At 42.6% G+C, this 17,081-nt stretch overlaps 1 pseudogene; it reads right to left on the reverse strand.

The window, feature by feature from the left end:
- Positions 1-6,968: 6,968 nt before the first annotated feature.
- On the reverse strand, positions 6,969-7,086 carry LOC124616975 (annotated as a pseudogene).
- Between the last annotated feature and the right edge of the window lie 9,995 nt (positions 7,087-17,081).

Below are 17,081 nucleotides of genomic sequence, written 5' to 3' on the forward strand. Positions count from 1 at the left end.
TTCATGCCTGCCATCTGTGGCCGTGGTGCAACCACCATTGCCTCGGCGCCGGTTTCGGATAGCTCCAATTTTACCACGCACGGTGTACTTTAACCACGAGGCACGCGAACAGTTCGCAAACTTAGCCGTTTCGGAAACACTTCCACCCTTGGCCCGAAAGCTAATGGTCATGCCCTTTTAGACGTCAGATAAAGCGCACCGTTTCCGCATTACGACAACGACTGCACTGTTTTCCGCATCCTCACGACGTGCTTTATACACCCACTGCTATTGCTGCCACCTGCCGTCTGTGAGTGGTTATTGCACGTTGCCGTCGAACATAGGTGGTGGTAGGTTGGTTGGTTGGTTCGGGGGGAAAGTACCAGACAGCGAGGTCATTGGTCCCAGTGGATCAGAGAGGGATGGGGAAGGAAGTCGGCCGTGCCCTTTCAAAGGAACCATCCCGGCATTTGCCCGAAGAGATTTAGGGAAATCACGGTAAACCTAAATCAGGCTGTCTGGACGCGGGTTTGAACCGGCGTCCTCCCGAATGCGAGTGCAGTGCGCTGACCACTGCGCCAGCTCGCACGGTAGGTGGTGGTCACTTAATGTGAACGGACCGAGTTGAAACCTATTGGAGACGGTGTAGTGGCTGTGGCGCTCGTTTTCCAATCCATTGATCGGGTCTGAGAGTTTTTTGAGAGTAGTTGAATCGCTGAAAAGTACTGACTCGTAGTACACAAGAAGTGACTTTTTAACCACGTCTCGCGAGTCAAAGCGAGTTTGGCGACCATTTTCTTAGCGTAACATGTGCAGCGGTGTACAGAAGTAATCTGGGCCCGTCAAGAAACGTTTCCGAGAAAAGCTCGTGCGGCTCAATGCACTGTTGAGTATGTAGATGCTCGATGGGTCATCTCCAGGCGCCACGGAAGCTCCAAGCCAGCAGAAGAGAAGAAACACGGACGAATAAAATATTTAACACTGGAAAAAAGGAAGTAATAGAAAGAAATGGCGAGGAGAAGTATAATATGGAAAAGATTTATGAGAGAAAAAGATATGTTAATCAGTATGTGCACCGCGGAATTAAGTAATTATTAACTGTGTACCAGAAAGTGCAGTAGAATGGGCTGAGTGTCTTTGTGGCGTGGGTGGGTGTACTTTGAAATTGGAGACGGCCAAAGTCGATAATTTTTCAAGAGACCATTAAAGACGCAAAGTGCAAGAGATTTGCATTGATGCAAAGAGTAACAAACGAAAAGGTAGACATGGAGGAGGACATCGAATCAGTCAGGAGAGTGACGACTAAAACAAAAACAAGGAATAATAAAAGCGGGGTTGAGAACGCCATGAACAAATTGCTCTGAATGGTCCTGTGGACCCTCTTCAAAATACCTTTGTTTTGTCTCCTTGTCCTCAAGCATCACTTGACGTCACTCAGAGGGGTAACTGGTGGACTGCAAACTATAGTGCTCGATGACGCGATACAAGATATTCACGCATCAGTTTTGGACGGCAACTATGTCCGCTACGGCATCAGCCACTGTTTATCATCTGCACCAGGACGGAAGTGAAATCCGTCAGAGGACACAGTCACATTTTCTGGTGCCCGTTATGAGTTTCGGTGCTAATGCCGCATTGTTGCATGCAGTGTTGTGTGGTCAAGGATACATAGCATAGAGTGTGGCAGGAGAGGAGACCAAATTATTGCCAGGGTTGACACAGCAGCTGTCATGTTCTTTACGAGTGCAGAGACAGCTAATACATAAGTGGGTTCTGCAACCCCACCTGCTGTTGTTATTATATGCTGTACGTGAAATCTTTATACAATACTCTCTACGGAATGTCAACATTGCTCTTCGATTTGAACCGTCGAGGCACTTCTCAGCAACTATACGTGTTTGGGCTTTCCTCGGATTACACCTGCTCCGCCGTCCCCATGTACTGAGCGATCAGCGCCAGCAGTTGCAGGACGAACACTGGAATGATATCTCTATCTACAGAGCTTCGAGAGAAGAACTTAATGCACACTCTCGAATCAGTAGCTTTGTTCATTCACACTGTTGGTTCGATGTGCGATCCTGATTTTGGTTGACGTCAGATGAGTCCCTGTGGATGTAACGATTTCCGTGTCCGACGCTTGTCTCTTGTTCTTGTGCAATATGTGTCTGAAAAGTCATACACGGCCTCATGTATAGTGAGAACAACTCTCGAACAGTTTGGATCGTGATCTCATCTAGCAGTCACTAGTAGCTTCTGCTCTATGTAGAAATCAGTAAGTTTTAAATTTCATTTTCTAATTATGTGCTACTATTCGATAACATGTAAAAATTCTGAGACGCTGAAGGTCGTTCAGGCGCGATTTGGTTGATACAATCATTCAGGATTTTTTTGAAGAGCTGCCCTATTAATTTTATGATGAGAAGTTAGTAAGACGAATTAATTTCGGTAAATTAACCCGTTTCTACTATTTACGAGAAGCAATAAGAGCAAACGGAAAATAACTCGAAGTATTAAAATGTCTAATAAGATACGTCCAGTAAAAAAACACACTGAACCAATAATGGAACAAGTCGATAACACTCGCCATTATACAGTGAAACTAATCAGGCAGAGGCCTTTTTACAGCTGAAATATGAATCAATTCCGAAGATTCCACATTACTTTGCTCTGAGAATCTGTTTACTTTAATTGCTCTTATATTCGAAAACAGATGATTCATTCAATAAAGGACGTAGGAGGCACACAACAAGAGAAGATGACGTTAAGACTTCTTTGGTGATGTCAGAGACAGTCAGACCGTCGGGAATACAACATTAATAAATGCTATTATTCTTATAACCACTTGCTTCATCAGCATGTCTAATGATCGACAGCTGTCTGAGACCGTGCATAACTTTTCAGATGAAATTTGAAATCTGTGTTACTACGAGTATAAAATTGCAAAAAACCAATAAAAATTTAATGACAACCGGGAGTTATAATCTTGTTCCCGACAAAATACAGGGTGATTCAAAAAGAATCCCACAACTTTAAAAATGTGTATTTAATGAAAGAAACATAATATAACCTTCTGTTATACATCATTACAAAGAGTATGTAAAAAGGTATTTTTCACTCAAAAACAAGTTCAGAGATGTTCAATATGGCCCCCTCCAGACACTCGAGCAATATCAACCCGATACTCCAACTCGTTCCACACTCTCTGTAGCATATCAGGCATAACAATTTGGATAGCTGCTGTTATTTCTCGTTTCAAATCATCAATGGTGGCTGGGAGAGGTGGCCAAAACACCATATCCTTAACATACCCCCATAAGAAAAAATCGCAGGGGGTAAGATCAGGGCTTCTTGGAGGCCAGTGATGAAGTGCTCTGTCACGGGCTGCCTGGCGGCCGATCTATCGCCTCGGGTAGTTGACGTTCAGGTAGTTACGGACAGATAAGTGCCAACCTCTTTCGTAGGACTCTCCATACGGTTGATTGTGGAATTTGCAGCTCTCTGCTAGCTCTGCGAGTCGATTTTCCTGGGCTGCGAACAAATGCTTGCTGGATGCGTGCTACATTTTCATCACTCGTTCTCGGCCGTCCAGAACTTTTCCCTTTGCATAAACACCCATTCACTGTAAACTGTTTATACCAACGTTTAATACACCACCTATCAGGAGGTTTAACACCATACTTCGTTCGAAATGCACGCTGAACAACTGTCGTCGATTCACTTCTGCCGTACTCAATAACACAAAAAGCTTTCTGTTGAGCGGTCGCCATCTTAGCATCAACTGACGCTGACGCCTAGTCAACAGCGCCTCAAGCGAACAAATGTACAACGAAATGAAACTTTGTAGCTCCCTTAATTCGCCGACAGATAGTGCTTAGCTCTGCCTTTTGTCGTTGCAGAGTTTTAAATTCCTAAAGTTGTGGTATTCTTTTTGAATCACCCTGTACATTGACTTTGTGTGTGTCAAATAAATACTAAACAAAGTAGATATATGAGAGAGTGTTGTAGTACTGTTTCCTAAGTTTTTTTTCATATTTTTGCCTTTGTCCCCATTTTTAAATCACCGTGTAAAATACATTTAGGTAATCGTAGTCTATGCAAAGTCATGGAAACAGTATTGTTGCACTTCTCGTATGGTTTTTTTCCAGTGGGACTAATGTGAAAATAAACAATATCATAAACAATATCGTCTTATTTTTAACGAAAGATATTACATGGTGGTTCCCGAAAAGTGAGTCAGTGATGAGATGGACCCCACGAAAGGAGAAATCATGTAATACAAGCCTGTTTCTCCAATACAGAAGGAAAGACCACCACTCAAGCACGCGATACACATAATTAGCTTAGGGTGATCAGGACAAGAAACAGGTCTGCAACCATTTACAGAAATATCTTACCCACTCATCTGAGCTATTTTATGCAAAGTTACGAGGAGTATTCACGATTGTCTGTGAGACTGTCTCCGTACGCGCAGATAATTCTGGCAAAATATCTAGCAATAATTGTTGAATACTACATTTCTTTGGTCACGGTATCCATAACTGTTGTGTAATTACTACCTATCTATAGTGGAGTTCTTTCATGGGAAGAAATTGTGGTTCTCCGCAGCTACTACTTAGCAGCGAAATTTGTGTGAGGATTGTTTCTGAAAACTCGCGTCATCATCGGTGAATGACGTTAAATCTGGTGGAATGAGGGCAGAAGACGATACAAAATAATTTTTTACGAAAATTAAATCTGACTACGATCTTCAGGTGCGACAGAATACTGTGCATGAAAAACCGAAGACATTCCCAGCTAATAGTCCTGCATGAGCGAATGTAACAATAGTAAAAATGGTTAAGAGTTTTCCAACTGAAATATTTGAACAACAAAGAGGTTTACTACAAGAACAACATTAATTTCTATGTATCTGAAAAACAAGAAGCTTTCTGTGGAACAGTCACCTTCCATTGAAGTTAACATAATAGACACTCAATCACTATGAGTGGCATTTCATTGGAGAAGTGGATATGAGAGGCGCAGTTACAAGCAGTGAAAGGGGAGACTCTACATTCTACTCTGGATAAGGCAAAGAACACTTCGAGTCCAGACATGTATTTCTACACCTGTTAACAGATATTCACGCACGGAACATTATCACTGTCGCCTGAACTGACAAGAATTCTTCTATGCAGATGGGCCATATGAAGATAAGTGTTTCACGAATTCTGTTCCCAGGTCATTAAAGACTAATAAGTCTAAAACACGTAGTCATTTTAAGTGGAAAGTAATGTTGCTGACAACAAGTTGAGGATTTCTACCTTTTTACACCTACAGGATGAAATATGATGCGAAAGTTTGCTATTGTAAACAAAATCATCTCATTATGGTTAAAACAATTTTCATATTATTATAATATAAGAATATGAAATGTCTTCTTATATTCAGGGAGGAATTTCAGAAGGCATGAGAACATAAATGAAGAAAAACGAGCCAGTCGGGTTTTTCGAAACAGATCTCTTCGACAGGAATAGAAGTGAAATAAACGATTCCTGAAGTTACTGGTCATTGGTTCCAAAGATGTCGAGTCTACTCTCATGCGTAGCGGAATAGCTTACTCACACGAAGTACTAACTCAGAGAACCTCGTAACTGTTCGGGCAAACTGACATAAGTTCTGCATACAGAACGCAAACTAAACTCATCTAGCAGGTGAACGTCACCGTGCTTTACTAGACATATCGTTACTCAAACGGATGGGCCTTTTTCTTCTATCTACTGTCTGAAACGGCTCTCCCAGCCAGTTATTACAAAACAATATACAGTATGAGCTTTTTATCTTGAGACAATAGAATAATTGAAAAACTACGAAAGGCTTAAAAAATGGAAAACTACATGTTCAGTATCTTTAAAAATGCTTTCCAGTTATACCAGTGTTGATCTCCACGCCGCACCCCCATGGGGTGGGGCGGGGGAAAGTTTAAAATCTTAAATAGGAACATCCGATTTTTATCGTAGAATCAGATTCTACGCGAAAAATTTGCAACATTTATACGTAACACTTTCGTGGTTGTGCGATGAAGGGCGCTGAAAGCGACAAATAACAAAACTCAGTTCCAAAATGGTATTATCTCGAGAAAGTTCACTGAGTCAAAAACGTAAAAACAGACGTGTGTGGCAAACGAATCAGAGTTTTGCAGTGTTCTCCATGCAGCTGTTTTGTAACATTCATTCAGTCATTATTTGACTTGATAGGAGTCGATAACGCTGTAACCATTTATGTTCGACGTTTTCCAAACAGCGTGCGATCAAGCGCTTCTTTTTGTCGTGTTATTTGGCAGTTTTCCGCTGAAGGAACCGTACAACAGCGAAGAAGGAACCATGGAAGAACAGTTGCTGGAAAGAATAATGAAACTGTGATATTAGCTGCAGTGCATCATAACCCCTGCATTAGCGCTCGGTAATTAAGTCGTGAATCGGGGGTTAGTCAACTTACTGTTTACCGAATTCTAAAACGTAGAAAATAACATCAGTTCTACATTTCCGTCCATCAGGAACTTCATACCAATGATTTCCAGAACTGAGTAACAGTTTGCCAGCGGTCGCTCCAGCAAATACAGAGAAACCCCAATTCTTTTGCTCGAGTACTATTCTCTGACAAGTCGATCTTCACGAACCACGGTACGATTGATCGACACAATATGCATTATTCGAATGTGGAAAACACACACTGGATGCACCAAGTTGCACATCAGCGTTCGAGGAATGAGATCGTCAAGTGTGGAATAAAACTAAAAACTAAACTCCGACCGACCAGGCCATGAAGGCCCAACGGTACTGACCGGCCGCCGTGTCATCCTCAGCCTACTGGAGTCACTGGATTCGGATATGGAGGGGCATGTGGTCAGCACACCACTCTCCCGGCCGTATGTCAGTTTCCGAGACCGGAGCCGCCATTTCTCAATCAAGTAGCTCCCCAGATTGCCTCACAAGGGCTGAGTGCTCCCCGCTTGCCAACAGCGCTAGGCAGACCGGGTGGTCACCCATCCATGTCCTAACCCAGCCCGACAGCGCTAAACTTCGGTGATCCGACGGGAACCGGTGTTCCCACTGCGGCAAGGCCGTTGGCCAAGTGTCGCATAATTGGCAACAAACTCATTGGTCCATTCTTTACCGATGGAACCTCAAAAGGTGATAAAATGGAACATTCTTGGAAGACGTCTTCCAATGTTGCTTGAAGGCCTTGTCTTGGACTTGAGACAAGCAGTGAAGTTCCTGCATCATGACTGTACAGCACGTTGTTCTGTAGCAGCACGGGAAGTATTAGATCGCATGTACAATCGTCGGTGGATCGGAAGAGGCGGTTTAGTGTCTTGCCCTGCAAGATCGCAAAATCTTACTTCACCTGACTTTTGTTTGTAGGGTGACTTTAAATGTGAAGTTTATAATTAACTGCCAACAACGCGCGGTAACATGATTTAGCGTATCTCCAATAAATGTCAGAGAATTACGTCGGAAACATTTCTCAGTTGTGTCGAATCATTCCATTTGCGAATGAGTAAGTGTGTCAAAGAGGGTGGCGACATTTTTCAGCACTTACTGTGAAATAATTCTTACAAACAAGCACGCCGTGGGTGAGAGGATACACTTCAAACCAGCTTTCTTTATAAATACTGAACACGTCTGATTTATTTTTTTCAGTTCTGTGCGTGTTTTCTCAAAATAATACCAGCCTGGGACTCAGTAGCCTTGTTTGTCGGTTACAGCGCCGTCTATCGCGGTACGACAGAAATGTTACATACAAAAGTTAAGCATATTTATGTAGAATGCGAATCGTTGATAAACATGGTATCTACCAGTTTAAGATTTCAAAGTTTCCCCTCGCTCTAGCCCTGGGAGTGGAGCGGTGTGGTAAGAACTGGTACCAGCGGATGGCACTTTTAAAAATATTGAGCACATATCTTTCCGTTTTTTAATCCGAGAGAGGGAGAAAACCGCTTGAAACCTTAAAAGGCACCTAAGAACAGTCTACTAACCTCCATTTTGATAGTGCTTCACGTATTTCTTTATTTATTAGTTCATTTCCTCTTGTATTGAATGTGAAAGCAAAATATATTTAAAATATTTTGTTTTTATATTTGCTTTCAAAAGTGCTAAAACAATTACGTTACGTTTTAATAAAAGATGGTTATGACAGGCGAAATAGCTTCAAATAATACCGGTGACGGCGATGAGAATTTGCCAAATGTAGGTGCCGATGTCGGAAGCGTTGGGGATTGCATTCGTATGAGTTGCGATCTGCTGTGGATGATGTGAAAGCTGCACCACAAATACTGGTAGCTTAGCCCAGCTAGAGGACATGGGCAGTTTTAATTTCTGAATTAATATAGATGATGTATGTACAGCAACGAACATAGATGGGAAACGTCGGAGATACAATGGGCTTTTGGTTTCCTGGGGGACGAACTATTTACAATGAATTTTGGAAAATGTGATGAGAGGTATGAATTTCAGTACCATATGAAGGATGTCGGTTTGAGATGGTAACAGAACAGAGAAGACGAAGTGGAGTTTCTGAATTTAAGGATTTCGGAGAATGATGTAATTTCGAAGAGGGGTATTCCTGGGGACAACAGTGAAAGTAAAGATATGTCAGGCTTACCTTTCGAGGATTTTATAGCTGAGAAATATGATGAAAAGTTTTAATCCTAATGTTCAGTTAATTTTATTAGCTTATCAGCTTTCTGTCGCACTGTAGGCAGATGAAGTTGCAACTTAAGTTTGCATTCGTGAGGCAGTTAAACATATTTTAGTCCTTTGTGTTTCTTCTTGTCGAAAAATCATTTCATGTTAAGCATGGTTGAAACTACGTTCAACGTTGACCAAATGCAGGGAAATATCTTGTCCTGTATCATTTATGATAAGCAGCAAGTGGAAAACCTAACGAAATGATTGAAGAAACTTTCTTGGACTTCCTACAGGAAGGAAGAAATATAGGAGTTTACTTTGTTTATAAACGACACAACTACAGGGGGAACAGAGACTCTAACTGGACAGGCTGACGCAAGAATTCTTCAAAGAGCTTTTAAATACGATCGATCGGGCATTCGACTTAAGTGATTTCGGGAAATCACTGAAAATCTGACAAAATTCGTATAGTCGGTCCCCTTCCGAATGTGAGTTCAGAATAGTTGGCTTTAATAGTGCTGGACCATATTCATGAACCAGAAACAGAAGACGTGCTGCCATATTTACATAAAAAAGGCGTCGTAACGCTGTAGAAAGAACCAGCGCGAGTGAGGTTATGCAGTCAGCACGGAACGCCAAACGTCACGCGTCTGAGTATTTTATTGGTAAAGTATTCAAAGGATACCGATGGAGAGTTACGTGAAGATGACAACTTCGTCTCTGGGAAACGTGAAGAAATCCTCAGTATTACTGGGTTAACTCTTAGTATGGAAAGAAAGAATTTAAAAAGAAATGAATTATCTCATTTGCGGACCAGGAGAGAGTCTCCCAAAATGTAAAGCGTAATACAGCGATCAGAATTCAGAAATGAATGGGGACGAATTATAGGCCAGCTAAGTTTACAGTATCCACAAAAACCAAGTGGAAAGAATAATATGGGAAACCCAAGAAAGACTTGAATAACACAAAGGAGGAAAATATCACTGTACGAGGGGAGTTCAAAAAGTACGTCACACGTTATTGTGGCAGGGAAAGTAACTTGAATTGAATGCTAGGGTAAACTTCAAAATGACAAAAATACGTGATACTATGTTTCAACGTAGTCAAAAAGCCTCTGTGTGCAGTGATCGAAAACGCTCCACCAGACGTTCAAATCCTTGATCACAGAAATTCACCCCTTGGTCACGGAGACAAACGAGAACCGCTGTGTTGAACGCCCTCATCGTTGGAAAATCTCATTTCCCCGAGCTGTCTTTCACCTTGTCGAAAATGTCGAAATCAGGTGGTCCCAGCATAACCCACGTCTGTGCGGCCGTCGTCAAATTGGTGGCACAGTTATCGCTGCGGTTTGACTCGACACTGCATTTGGTCAACATACAGCCAGAATTTGAGAGTGAATGTTTATGTAATTTAGACATCTTGCTCTCTAGAAACGTACTGTCCCACGTATCCCAATTTTAGAGTACGTGTCAATCGACGTGCCATTTTACTCACACGCTGTGACGCTCCTGTTATCCCTGCCGCAACATAGCTGTGTCTCCAGAAAACCCGTAACATGGCTCTCTTTTGGCAATGCCCCATTCTTGTTGCACAGTGGTCTTAGCGTAGGACAACATGTGTGACTTGCTTTCTGAAGTCCCTTCGTAGTTTATTACTTCTATAGTTTTACTTTTAAGTCGAAGAGGCGATGAAGGAAGTAAAAAACAATTTTTGTCACTAATAAAGGGTGCGACGGAGCCAAGCACGTTGATACGACTTATTCGGGGTGGTTCATTGATAGTGACCGGGCCAAATATCTCACGAAATAAGCATCAACTACAAAGAACAAAACTCGTCTAGCTTGAAGGGGGAAACCAGATGGCGCTATGGTTGCCCCGCTAGATAGCGCTGCCATAGGTCAAACGGATATGAACTGCGTTTTTTTAAATAGGAAACCCCATTTTTATTACATATTTGTGTAGTACGTAAAGAAATATGAAAGTTTTAGTTGGACCACTTTTTTCGCTTTGTGATAGATGACACTGCAATAGTCAAAAACGTATAAGTACGTGGTATCACGTAACATTCCGCCAGTGCGGGCGATATGTGCTTCGTGATACATTACTCGTGTCAAAATGGACCGTTTACCAATTGTGTAAAAGGTCGATATCGTGTTGATGTATGGCTATTGTGATCAAAGTGCCCAACGGGCGTGTGCTATGTATGCTGCTCGGTATCCTGGACGACATTATCCAAGTGTCCGGACCGTTTGCCGGATAGTTACGTTATTTAAGGAAACAGGAAGTGTTCAGCCACATGTGAAACGTCAACCACGACCTGCAAGAAATGATGATGCCCAAGTAGGTGTTTTAGCTGCTGTCGCGGCTAATCCGCACATCAGTAGCAGCCAAATTGCGCGAGAATCGGGAATCTCAAAAAAGTCGGTGTTGAGAATGCTACATCAACATCGATTGCTCCCGCACCATATTTCTATGCACTAGGAATTACATGGCGAGGACTTTGAACGTCGTATACAGATCTGCCACTGGGCACAAGGTAAATTACGGGGCGATGACAGATTTTTTGCACGCGTCCTATTTAGCGAAGAAGCGTCATTCACCAACAGCAGTAACGTAAACCGGCATAATATGCACTATTGGGCAACGGAAAATCTACGACGGCTGCGACATGTGGCACATCAGTGACCTTGGCGGGCTAACGTATGGTGCAGCACTATGGGAGGAAGGATAATTGGCCCCCATTTTATCGATGGCAATCTAAATGGTGCAATGTATGCTGATTTCCTGCGTAATGTTCTACCGATGTTACTACAAGATGTTTCACTGCATGACAGAATGGCGATGTACTTCCAACATGATGGATGTCCAGCACATAGCTCGCGTGCGGTTGAAGCGGTATCGAATAGCATATTTCATGACAAGTGGATTGGTCGTCGAAGCACCATACCATGGCCCGCACGTTCACCGGATCTGACGTCCCCGGATTTCTTTCTGTGGGGAAAGTTGAAGGATATTTGCTATCGCGATCCACCGACAACGCCTGACAACTTGCGTCAGCGCATTGTCAATGCATGTGCGAACATTACGGAAGGTGAAGTACTCGCTCTTGAGAGGAATGTCGTTACACGTATTACCAAATGCATTGAGGTTGACGGACATAATTTTGAGCATTTATTGCATTAATGTGGTATTTACAAGTAATCACGCTGTAACAGCTTGCGTTCTCAGAAATGATAAGTTCACAAAGGTACATGTATCGGATTGGAACAGCGGAAATAAAATGTTCTAACGTACCTACGCTCAGTGTTTTAATTTAAAAAAAACTTACTGATGACGATAGATATTAAGTCCCATAGTGCTCAGAGCCATTTTAAAAAACCTACCTGTCACCAACTGTTCGTATAAAATTGTGAGCCATATGTTTGTGACTATTGCAGCGCCATCTATCACAAAGCGAAAAAAGTGGTCCAACTGAAACATTCATATTTCTTTATGTACTACACGAATATGTAATAAAAATGGGGGTTCCTTTTTTAAAAAACGCAGTTGATATCCGTTTGACATATGGCAGCGCAATCTAGTGGGCCACCCATAGCGCCATCTGGTTTCTCCCTTCAAGCTAGACGAGTTTCGTTCTTTGTAGTTTCTTCGTTTGACGCTTATTTCGTGAGATATTTAGCCCGGTCACGACCAATGGACCACCCTGTATAGCGGGCTGTCAAATTAAAATGAGACGGATAAGAAAAGCCCCCTATACAGGGTGTTTCCGCAAGAGCGTGTAAAAATGTAACAGGACACAGAGGATTGTCCACTGAGCGATGTGTAGCAGGCAGCCTGGGGTCGTAGAGGCCAGTTTAAGAAGACATGGAAGTAAACTCGTCCATCGCTTTGTGTAGCATTACTGTTTTCCAGCTTATTTACAACTAACATCCGTACAAGTTCATGCGTACTACGCTGTTTATTTACAAGTACATTCTTTATTTCCTGCAAGGAAACAAGGAGGACGAGACTGATTACGAGGAAGTCATGATGCGGCTTTTGTTTACTTGACCATAAGGTTGGTCTCTTGTATCGTATTTACATTGTCCCATGACAGAAAGTTCGTTACTCAGTGCTGTTCACAGACGTACAGCATAGTACGATGGAGCAGTACCGGTGCAGTTTCGAAGAACTCACTGACATGCACCTTATGTATGGGGAAGTACGTTGCAATACTGTCTCTGTTGAAAAGAGGTACAGGGAACGATTTCCTAACAGCCATCATCTCAACCGTTAGCAAGACGGCGCACCGCCACACACCTACATCTACATCTACATCCATACCCCACAAGCCACCTGACGGTGTGTGGCGCAGGGTACTTTGAGTACCTCTATCGGTTCTCCCTTCTATTCCAGTCTCGTGTTGTTCGTGGAAAGAAAGATTGTCGGTCTGCCTCTGTGTGGGCTCTAATCTCTCTGATTTTATCCTCGTGGTCTCTTCGCTATATATACGTAGGAGGGAGCAATATGCTGCTTGACTCCTCGGTGAAGTTATGCTGTCGAAACTTCAACAAGAGCCCGTACCGAGCTACTGAGCGTCTCTCTTGCAGATTCTTCCACTGGAGTTTATCTATCATCTCCGTAACGCTTTCGCGATTACTAAATGATCCCGTAACGAAGCGCGCTGCTCTCCGTTGGATCTCCTCTTTCTCTTCTATCAACCCTATCTGGTACGGATCCCACACCGGTGAGCAGTATTCAAGCAGTGGGCGAACAAGCGTACTGTAACCTACTTCGCCCGCATCTCGTGGTCGTGTGGTAGCGTTCTCGCTTCCCACGCCCGGGTTCCCGGGTTCGATTCCCGGCGGGGTCAGGGATTTTCTCTGCCTCGTGATGGCTGGGTGTTGTGTGCTGTCCTTAGGTTAGTTAGGTTTAAGTAGTTCTAAGTTCTGGGGACTGATGACCATAGATGTTAAGTCCCATAGTGCTCAGAGCCATTTGAACCATTTTTTTTTGTAATCTACTTCCTTTGTTTTCGGACTGCATTTGCTTATGATTCTTCCAATGAATCTCTGTCTGGTATCTGCTTTACCGACGATTAATTTTATATGGTCATTCCATTTTAAATGACTCCTAATGCCTACTCCCACATAATGTACGGAATTATCTGCTTCCAGTTTCTGACTTGCTATATTGTAGCTAAATGATAAAGGCTCTTTCTCTCTATGTATTCGCAGCACATTACACTTGTCTACATTGAATTTCAACTGCCATTTCCTGCACCATGCGTCAATTCGTTGCAGATCCTCCTGCACTTCAGTACAATCTTCCATTGTTACAACCTCTCGATATACCACATCATCATCCGCAAAAAGCCTCAATGAACTTCCGATGTTATCCACAACGTCATTTATATATGTTGTGAATAGCAACGGTCCTACCACACTCCCCTGCGGCACACCTGAAATCACTCTTACTTCGGAATACTTCTCTCCATTGAGAATGACATGCTGCGTTCTGTTATCCAGGAACTCTTCAATCCAATCGCAAAATTGGTCTGATAGTCCATATGCTCTTACTTTGTTCATTAAACGACTGTGGGGAACTGTATCAAACGCCTTGCGGAAGTCAAGAAACACGGCATCTACCTGGGAACCCGTGTCTATGGCCCTCTGAGTCTCGTGGACGAATAGCGCGAGTTGGGTTTTACACGATCGTCTATTTCGAAACTCATGCTGATTCCTCCAGAGTAGATTTCTAGTCTCCAGAAAAGTCATTATACTCGAACGTAATACGTGTTCGAAAATTCTACAAGTGATCGACCTTAGAGATATGGGTCTATAGTTCTGCACATCTGTTCGACGTCTCTTCTTGAAAACGTGGATGACCTGTGCCCTTTTCCAGTCTTTTGGAACTCTACGCTCTTCTAGAGACCTGCGGTACATCGCTGCAAGAAGGGGGGCAAGTTACTTCGCGTACTCAGTGTAAAATCGAACTGGTATCCCATCAGGTCCTGCGGCCTTTCTGTTTCGAGAGATTTCAATTATTTTTCTATCCCTCTGTCATCTATTTCGATATCTACCATTTTGTCGTATGTGCGACAATATAGAGAAGAAACTACAGTGCAGTCTTCCTCTGTGAAACAGCTTTAGAAAAGGACATTTAGTATTTCAGCCTTTAGTCTGTCATCCTCTGTTTCAGTACCATTTTGGTCACAGAGTGTCTGGACATTTTGTTTTGATCCACCTACCGCTTTGACATAACACCAAAATTTCGTAGGATTTTCTGACAAGTCAGTACATATAACTTTACTTTCGAATTCGTTGAACGCCTCTCGCATAGCCCTCCTCACACTATATTTCGCTTCGTGTAATTTTTGTTTGTCCGCAAGGCTTTGGCTATATTTATGTTTGCTGTGAAGTTCCCTTTGCTTCCGCAGCAGTTTTCTAACTCGGTTGTTGTACCACTGTGGCTCTTTTCCATCTCTTACTATCTTGCTTAGCACATACTCATCTAACGCATCAGTGTGGATGTCGGCATCCACGTCAATGCTGTATTTCCTGGTCTTGGATTAGAAGGGGATGTACTATTCCATGGTCTTCGAGGTCACCTGACCTGAATCCGCTTGATTATTTCCTGTGAGGATAACTATACTCACTTGTGTACGAGAGCCTAGTGGATACGGAGACAGAATTAGCTGCCAGAATTGTAGCTGCCTGTCATGTGATTCGAAACACACCACGGATATTTGTCAGGGAGCGTCAGAACCTTGCTCGCCGATGTCATACTTGCATTAAGGTTGATGGCCGCCAGTTTCACCACGTTTTGTAACATACAGTACAAATGGTGAGGTCATTGCGTCAATGATGGTATTTCACTTACCTGTAACTAAATGTAAATAAAAAAGTACACAGTAATGTGATTTTATACTTGTTATATCCTTAAGGTGGCTTCTCCGACTCTATGTTCCCTACCTCAAATTTTTTAGTGGAGCATTCTCTATGTTGTGTTAAATTTTTGCACCGTCTTACGGAAACACCCTATATATAAGACAGGCAATAAGGAATACTCAGAAGAAGTGTTATGTGAAATGGACTCGTTGCTCAGCACAAAACTCTCCTTAAGCATGAGCAAATTGAAGAGAAAGGTAGTAAGAAGTAGCAACCAAAGAATAAGACAATGTACGCACATCGGTTGACGTGAGAGGTCAGGGCCGCACAAGAGGCAGGTTTCTGTGATAAGAGCGAGTGAGAAACCTGGAACAGGGGTACAGCTGACGTCTGTTGTATGGAATACGGAATTCGTCCGACTATCAGTGTGATTATAAATGTCTTTGATAATGCCAGGAGTGATAGTAGCTAAAAAAGCGTATACTGCCTAGCTGCTTCTCTGAGAAATAGCCGTTTATACTACATGAACATAAAGTGAACCAACAAAATTTCATTGGTTATTCACGGATATTCGGCGATGTAAGGGATCAATCAAATCCAGTTATTTATTAACGAATGACTTAATGTAGATGATTTCGATCCCTTATTATATTCTGATCCATGCGATATTATGTATACATAAAAAAGTGTCGGAAGTCACCAAACAAATTACATGAGTAATGAAACGATCCATGGGAGAAATGCGTGCACTTTTGGTACTGAACTGTTCAATACGATACTTTCCTATCCGATTAAAACTGTGCGCCGGACCGAGGTGATAACGACACGCAGAACATAGGTGTCTGTATGGTCCCTAGCTCACCAGAAAATGGGCGTATAGTTTCAGCTGTCGCGACAGTTCTATATGATGTTCAAAAAGTCACACAACTTTACGGCAAAATGAGGAAGTTACAAAAGCTGTTGAAAGTGACCTCCGTTATGCGATCCGCATTTTTCAATGCCACGCTGCTCGTTCTTAAACGCGTATTGTAAAATTTCGTTGAATTACAGCAGCGCGTTGTTCAGTTTCTTTCTGCAAATTTGAAATAGCGTGCGGATGAGTTTTCTTTTTAGTATCATCCTTAAGGTATCCTTACAAGAAAAAAACAAGAGGGAATGAGTCAGAAGATCTAGGGTGTTACAGCCCCTTGAACCAAACTTCGTCAATCAAGATCAGTCATCGGATTCTTCTGGAAATAAAATGAACGACTGAAAGGAAGATACTCTTTCCCATTGCCTCCATTTCACACCTCATGAACACCAAGAATTCTGTTCGAATATGTCTTTTAAACACTCAACGTCATGCAGGCACTAATAGTGGAGAGAGCAGACTGGATATGAGGACCCGAGGAATACGCAGCTTGCACGTCGATCAACGCTTTTAGCGTCAGAGCTTACAGCCGACCACTCTCTGCAGCATCGTCGTATTCCCTGTCTCCTGGAATTTCTCATACAGCGTCTAGATGGCGCACTCGACTGGCGAATTCTTGCCTTTCTTCTCTGTGGAAGCCACAGTATAACTGAGAATA

Source organism: Schistocerca americana, chromosome 5 (genome assembly GCF_021461395.2).
Source record: "Schistocerca americana isolate TAMUIC-IGC-003095 chromosome 5, iqSchAmer2.1, whole genome shotgun sequence".
NCBI lineage: Eukaryota > Metazoa > Arthropoda > Insecta > Orthoptera > Acrididae > Schistocerca > Schistocerca americana.